The sequence below is a fragment of the Lepidochelys kempii genome, chromosome 7 (assembly GCF_965140285.1).
Source record: "Lepidochelys kempii isolate rLepKem1 chromosome 7, rLepKem1.hap1, whole genome shotgun sequence".
Lineage (NCBI taxonomy): Eukaryota > Metazoa > Chordata > Testudines > Cheloniidae > Lepidochelys > Lepidochelys kempii.
The window spans coordinates 81709514-81717939 of NC_136386.1; positions in this window are offsets into that span (position 1 = coordinate 81709514).

Below are 8426 nucleotides of genomic sequence, written 5' to 3' on the forward strand. Positions count from 1 at the left end.
TATCCAGTTCAAGGCCCCGCCGCAACAGATGTGGTCAAAAATTTTGAATTCTTGTTTTTCAGCAAAAAAGACAAAAATATTAGCCAACATTGTTGCAAAAAGTGTCCCACAGCAACTCTCAGGCTCAATGCTCTCCTCTCACTACTTCCATTAATACAGTACTATGTAGAAAGAAATTCTGTTCTGCTGATCTGAGGAGACTGTGACCATTCAGGTTATTTTTCTCTTCTTTTTTTTTTCCCAATTAAAAAATTCAGTCCAAAAAGCTTGTATTATCAAGTTCTTTCTGAAAACTGGAATCCCCAAAAGTTAGGAAATTCTACTTGTCTGAGGTTTCAGTTACAGGAAGGCTCCTTACCAATCTGGGCGGATACAGGCCTGTGGCTTTTTACAGTGACTGATCCACCAGCCTTGCCCCCACTTTACCTCCACATCATACTTAACAACTCTTTCAACAGATACATATTTTCTACAGCCAAATATACACTTTATGTCAAGAGTTGGAGGCAGTTAATTATCAGAATACGTAAGATGAATTTCACATGTCAATATTGTAAAACATGTTTGAAGGGTAATAGAATATTTATGTACCTTTAATTTGTTAGACTCATAGGGCTTTAAAGTGTAGCGTTCTTGTCACATATTTGGCATATGAGTTACATTAGTTATTGCAGCAACTCCAAGTTAATTTTTTTTTGTAGGGGCTATCTTTCAGTGTTTAGAAGCATCCCACTATCTGATAACAACTAGTCTGATGGAGCATGATACTGCAGTTCAAATACTGTCTGTGATATCTTAATGATTTTTATGCTGGTCATAGATAGATTTCCATTGAATATTGTTGGCTCATATTTTTGTAAATATCCCTCCAGATAATCCATTGTAGAATAATCCTAAAGATTGTTCATTGAGGGTTAAATTCTGCCAAGCGCAAAGGGCACACAAAGTCCTACATGCATCAAAACTTGACTTACAGCTTAAAATGAGGGTTAAGTAGTCGGCAGGGCTTTGCATGGACCTCCTGCACTAGAGTGAATTTTAAACTCAGACCTGATTTTTTTTTTAAACCACAAACAAAATTCTGCTTTAGCTAATGCTATTTTGGGTTAAGAATTGACATATGTGCTTTAATATAAAAAAAAAAAAACTACTAAGGAAGCCTGTTACGTGTTTTGGATCCATGACACACTGAAGTAAATGTAAAAAAAAATGTTTAAATCTAATCCCAGACATGACATTAGCTATTGGTTGAACAATGACCCTGTGTTTTCTCAAGAAGAATCTAAATCATTCCACCATCTGCTCACAATCTGATCCACTTTTCTGAATGGTCATAATCCTGGTAGAACTGCTTCTGCTTGTATAACACACAGAAGTTACCCAAAATTCTTAACAAAAGCACTTCTCCCAAAGGGCAGAATCTGAACCTTCATCTCTGCTATATTCTGCTGCCCAGTTGCTCTCCTGACAAATGGGTAGTATTTCTCACCTGTGCCATTCAAAGGAGGTCCAAGGTTGCTTATAGAGGCTGCAGGACGGAGTTGCACCTCTTTGATTTAGGCCACCAGAAATTTTGCCTCCTGCTGCAGAAGGTGGCTGTTCAGTTTCTTGTGACCATTTTGTTTTACATTAAATTGTATCCTTTTTTATATAATAGCAACTTTGGTTCAGCTTCTAGCTCTGCTGTCCCTCAATGGAGGAAACTCTGTAGCACTAAAGGTATAGCCCTTTGGTTCCTCAGGTGCAGCCCCCCCTTCAGCAGGCTCCCTCTGCGCCCCTACCACAGTACTGGAAAAGCCCTGCAAGCACTGAGTCAGGTGATAGTCCAAGAGGTGTTACAGACAGCTTTTCAGAAGCCAGGATGATCTGTGTCCTGCTGCTTCAAGCCCCAGCTCTCACTCTGTCAGGGCAGGAGGCTTTGAGTTGGACTGTGCACCAGGTCCTCAACACTCTCACCATGCTGCAGTCATGAGACATTTCAACCAGGAGCATGAAGATTCCCAAGGAGAGGAGAACCCCCCGCTGCCTGCTCAGGGGTAAGTCTTCCGGACAGCAGAGATTCCAGGTCTAAAAAGGCAAAAGCAAGCGTCCCCTTTGCAAGGAAATAATTTGTATTCTTAATGGGCAAGTGGTTTTAAAATCATAGTTTACATTTTTTCTCCGTTGCCCTCCTACCTTGAGGAAGTGTTTGCTGGGGTATTTTTCCTGAACAGAAGCTCTCACTGTGCTCAGTATGGGACTCCCTGCAGCATGTTTGGGCATGAGGAGAAGCCTGTTACTTCAATGAAGCCAGGTCTCCAGCTGCAGCAAAATAGGAAATGGGCTTGTCTGGCTTTCAGCCCCGCAGATCCTGACTCTGCCAGAGAAGGAAGCTCAGAATGCAGGCAGCCGCAGAATAGGAATTGTGCCACTCTGCTTCTCAGCCAACAAACACTTGATCTTCCAGGGAAAGAAGCTCAGATCTGAAAGGTGGAGAGGGGGGTCTCTCTCCATAAACTGGCCAGAACAGAGGCATGTAAGGACTCCATTCCCCATGCAGCTGTGTTATCATGGGATTACAGATGGGAAAGTGAAAAAGCCTTTCCCAGGTTCAAAATGGCTCCTGATTTACCAAGTAAAGCCCCATGAGGTAGTAGGTTTCTCCTAAAGTATTCAAATGTGTGCTAGCTTGGGGAAGCAGGCAGACAACCTCCCAGGGGCTATTCCCACAATCAGGGTACTAGTCCTAGTACCCTCCCTTGACTGTCTCTTGTAAATAGCCGATGGGCAGTACCAAACACATACCAACCCTGATCAAAAAAATCCAAACAAATCCCAAAACACTGTTGACTCTCCGAAGACAGTGGCTTGCATGAAATGTATTAATATTCATAATAATAATGAAATAACTTTCCTCTCAAGCAAAATTAGAAACAGGGTTTCCCATACTCTCCTCCTTTGAGGACATCATAAGATCCAAATGAAGTCTGCTGATTAAAACCAAATGTTAAACTAAAATGTTACATTAAAACAAACACATATTCATAAGTTTGTGAACCAATTGTTGGCTCAGCAGAACCTGTCCTAGTGAAAGGCACAGACACACCTTCAGAAGGTCACTTCCTTCCAAAAGATCCCATAAACAGTCAGAGTGAGAACATGACATTGAAATTTCAAAGCCATTGAGACCAAATGTATTTTCTATACATAGTAAAGAAAATCTATGTGGTGGCAGGTGGCTTTAATAGAACGAGCAGGCACAGGCAAGCCAGCATGCTCCGCTGTATGAAAGCCAACTTTCCATGGCAGCTGGCAGGGGAGCCTCCAGACGTGTGTGTGAAGTAAAGGGGTTGGGTGGAGAAAGAGGATTTTACTGATTGTCCTGCTGCTTTGTGACCTACAGTCCACTACTGCAGAGCAGAGATGTCTCCAGGCTGTATTGCTCCTGTACTACAATATAATTCTGTCCTGTTTCCACATAATGGCCTCTAAATAACTAACTGAAACATGTTAGATTTCAATTCCTTGTTTTTTTAAAGAAACCTGTCACTTCTTTTTGATTCCATTGGTATGGGGTTTTTATTCAAGACTTTATCATTTCAGCTCATTCACATTATTAATCAGAGCATTTGGGAGGATTTGCTCCATAACTGAGGCAACAGCTGGTCCAAATATTAATTGAACCTAGCAGGGTTCTATGCAAAAATCTGTACCTTGACTGTACTTGCACTGCTGTCTGTACTTCAGCTTCCCTGTGAAGAGAGGTCTTCATTGCCCAGAGTAAAAGCCTTCTCCTCTATAGGATAGCCGCCATCTTGAGCAGCCTTCCTCTGTTGCCTCATTCTCCTTCAATCTCCCTCTCTCACTTACTTTTCATCTAATTCAAAAATTCATCCAGAACCATGTTGTCTGCTCCTTTTAACGTTTTTCTCTACTAATATATTTATGTTAACTTTGTGGGCTGAGTCATCCCTGTTGTAATTCCATGGAAGTTAGTGATCAAACCAGGCAATTACTGCAATAATTAATTCTGTGAAATATTATGGGATACAGTTTGTATGAACAATGCTATATAAAATGAAGTCATATGGTATACTGACTTGGAAAATTACTTTGTGGGAAGTGGGTGTAATTTGGAAATCATTGTGTGAAACTTTTAAAGATTATCTGAGCAAGAGAGTTAATTATTTCTACTTCCTCCAGCATTTATTATATTTATTAAAGGTAAGCATACCTTGGCTACTTGGTTCTACCACCTGTCAGCTGTAGGAACTTTGCCAACTCAGGTAACTTGAGTTTTGTTATATCTGGGTGAATATTACATAGTTGTGAGGCAAGTGAGCTTTTCTTATGGTTTGCAGCAAGTCCCCTTCCATTTACCTCTTAACAACAATTGTAGAGAAGGCTGATTGTGCACTAATATATGCGTCTAGTTAAGGATTGCATCTGATTGGCATAAACTAGAGCAGAATGCAGCCACCCTCATTTTTAATACAGAGTTCTTATCTGGGGAAGCTGTGAGTACCAGCTGGCAATGCAATCTGCTACATCAAGATGGATCACGATGAAACTCACAGCCTCACTGAGTGTAACAGGGTGACTGTCTCCTTAAGGTAGTGAGGACTAGTGGTCAATCCAACACCTGTTTATAGTGTAAGGGCCTGGGACCAGGAGCCTTGTGGAGTGGGTGGGGCAAGGCTCCCATCTCTCCCAGCCAATCAGGACAAAGAAGTCTGGGAAGACAGCTGTCTCTTCCCTCAGAATGGAGGAGGGGATGAAAAATAGGTGAAGTGGTAGCAGACTTTTCCATCCTTGAGACTGGAGTTATGAAATCTCAAAGAATATATAATTTTTTAGTTATTACAACAGCTGAATTGGCAGGAGTAACATTAGCATTCAACTGGATAAGGGACATAAAGCCTAGCTGCACCTGTTATCTTTTCAGATTCCCCATCAGCTATCCTGGCAATTAAAGGAGGTACCTCAGAAAGCAGGCGTGATCTAATACATTAAATATTGTTTTTTACAATAGTGCTTCAATATGAACAAAATACTAGCCTGGATTACAGCACACACTGGGATACCTGGCAATGAAATGGCAGATAAAGAAGCAAAAAAAACTTTAAAATGGAGAAATTGATATAGATTCCTTTGAGTAAGGAGGAATTTAAGAACTTAGTTTTGAAAAGGATTTGAAAAGGAATGGCAAGAATTGTGGATCAAGGAGAAAAGAGGAAGAAGATTCTATGAAGTGTGCCCTAAAGAGAGGATAATGCACTACTCCAGAGTTATGAAGGGATCAGTGAAGTACTTGTATTTATACTGTTAACCAGTCACTGTGGTTTGAACAATCATTTTTATTGATCAGAGACACAAAGATGGGCTATGTAACACATGTAAGGTTAAAGAAGCAGTTGAATCCAGGAAAGAAAGGCTCTTTCTGAAGAATTCAGATGCTTTAAGGTGACAGAATATACTATGAGGGGTTTAGTGACAGTATTGGGAAAGTGGGGTAACATTAAAAAAGCTCTACTATTAGAGCAGGATAAGAGTGTAGTGGCATAAATGTACAGGGAATATCGTAGGTGGCAGTTATATTCAGTAGATAAGTCTGCTTCACTGTAACACATACGAAGAATGGAGGAGACAGCAGTAGGGGAAGGACTGCTACCAGTGGACCTCTTAGCCCAGGGAGATAAGGGAAAGAATGAAAGAGGCATCTGCTGAAAGAGTTCCTGGAGGAAGCAGCTGGGGAAGCTGCTAGAGGAGGTGCTGAGTTCAAAAACACAAGCCACAAAGAATGAAAATCATGCAACCCACATAGGGTTGCCAACTTTCTATTCGCACAAAACCAAACACCCTAGCCCCGCTCCCTCCCAGAGGCCCCACCCCCTCCCCTAGACTTCCTGTGTAATCTGATCTTGGTTAATAACCCAAGGCCCCTGAAGCCAAGGGGAGACACTATGCAACCTCTGACCCTTGAAGCCAAAGGGAGGCCAGGATTGAGAAACATGGGACCCACGGAACGAGGTCCGGGCAATGCCTGAACCAAGAGAAGAGACTACAGGTCAGAGAGCCTTTGTTTCAAGTTTATTTGAATTTACTAAAGCTGAACCCCAGCAGGGAAATTTTGTGTTTAACTCTGGACTGTGCCCTGCAAGAAGAGAAACTGAGGCAGGGTGCCACAGAGACATACTTGGCTAGCAGGAGGCAGTACAGGGCAGGCTCACCCTTTTACACTGTCACACCATGAAGGCAGCTCTGAATTGCATTGTAAAACTCTGTGGGCTGTGGTTCAGCCATCCTGCAGATAGTCTGACTTTCCTTCAGAAAGGAACCCTGTCTTCTCCTATCTATACACTTCTAATTTAAAGAAAAAAGTGACAAGAATAGGATAGATTACATGATCAGATCACCCAGGAAGTCTTGGACTGAGTCAGGAACCGAACCCAGGTCTCTGGAGTCTAGTCCAGGGCCCTATCTACTATATCATCCTTCCTACCTCCGTGGCATAGTAATAGCCAAAATACCTTTATTGGCTTAGTGGACAGTGAAAAAGTACACAAATATAGATGAAGGACAGGAGGCTTTGGGGAATTTTCTTTTTCTGGTTGAACACGATCTGGAATTACAGGGGAAAAGAGAAGCATTTCTGTGATAGTTATGCTCACAAACACAAGAACTTAGGAATTGGGCAGTATCTACTTTCACACCAAGGCGAGACAAGGCAAGGCAACCCCTTCCTCCCCAGAATATGCCTGTTGTAATAAAAGTGATCTTTCTAGGGCAAGTTCTGATACCTTTACTCATGCTGATTAGCACCATAGTGCATGAGTAGCCCCACTGAAATCAATGACTGAAAGTGGAAAACCCCTCAACATGAGTAAGTGTATCAGAATCTGGCCCACAAATGAGTGCTTTATTAACACCCCACTGGAACGAGTTGAATTGTTAATCTGTAAATTGCTTCTGTGTTTAAAAAAAATACTTAAGAAATAATGGTGGAGTTTATTTAATATTCTATCTAACTCCAGACTTGTAAAGGAGCAGTCTAAGAGTAATGGTGGTGTCATTAAAAGTTTTCCTCTCGCAGATGTAACATAATGGCAGAAATTTTCTGCTCTCCCTTTCTTTACCCCTTATCTCTCTCTGCTGCCTCCAGCCCTCTTTTCCTTACACCTGTGCATGGATATGTTCACGATGAATGACAACCAGGGTAGACAAAAACAGAAAAGTAAAGTGCATACACAAATAGGTTTTTATTGCTATCTATGACAGAAGCATGCAGATTTTGACTGGCAGACATGTAAAGAGTGATTCTTAATTCATTGGTTTTGAACAAAGATCACCTACAAATCTAGTGCTAGGCTAACTTATCAAACCTGTAGAAATTTTCCTCTACAAAGCAAAATGTAAGTCATACACTAAAGCAATGTGGTTTGGAGTATAGGATGCATACATGTGTGAAGACACTCAAATAGAAAGTTTTAGAAATGGGTTCCTAATGTTTACAGATATAATAAAAGTAATAAATTGTTGTAATTTGTATTTGTTTTTAAGTTTGTTTTTAAAAATAGCCATGTTTTTTACTTATGTAATGAGGGAAATGGAAGAATGAGCTAAAAGTTTTATGGCCCCTTAAAATACAGGGGGGCAATCACTGCAAGTGGGCTCTTGCAGGGACTGTGATCTGTGTGTACTCCTGTGTTGGGAGATGTAACTTGGAAGGATGCAGCCTGGAAGAAGCAGCTAGGAAAAGTCAGAATTCAAAGAACAAATAAAGTTGCCCTTTAAAAACAAAGCATGGTCAGCATCAACAGAAATTAAAAGGAATAGGGCAACCTAAAGGGATTAGAAATAAATACCACACATTATTTTGGAAAAAGGAGAATTTAAACATCTCACAATTGCCAAAGAAAACAAAGCGTCAAAGTAAATTTCATTAGCCACTCAAATTGAACAGAACATTGAAGCAATTGTTAATCAGCATTTTAAATGCTCTTCTCACCAAAATTAGTGGGAGGCAGTTTATCCATACTAGTCATGCAAATTATCCATCCCAAAAAGGATAAATGCAAAGGTGTAGCCAGAGACACTGTCTACACTGTGAATGGGGAAACCCAAATAATGTAAGCAAATTCCAAGCTAAGACAGCAAACACCATTCTTAGCTTACTCCATTTTGAGACTCTATGGCAGATCATTACATGTAACCTAGTTTCACAGCTCTGAAAAATAAAAGGATAATGTTAAGGGGTTAAACTTCAACAGAGCTTTTGTGATCTTCAGTTCTAATTTAAGATATATGTGCGTGACAGCCCCACCAAAGACAAAAAGAGCATATTATCTCCTGCAGTAATTTGGACTTTTGTGGGGGAGAGAGTTCCACAAGGTATTATCTGTGTGGGTGGGACAGAAACAACAGAGAAGTAAAGGGAGAAAGCCGAT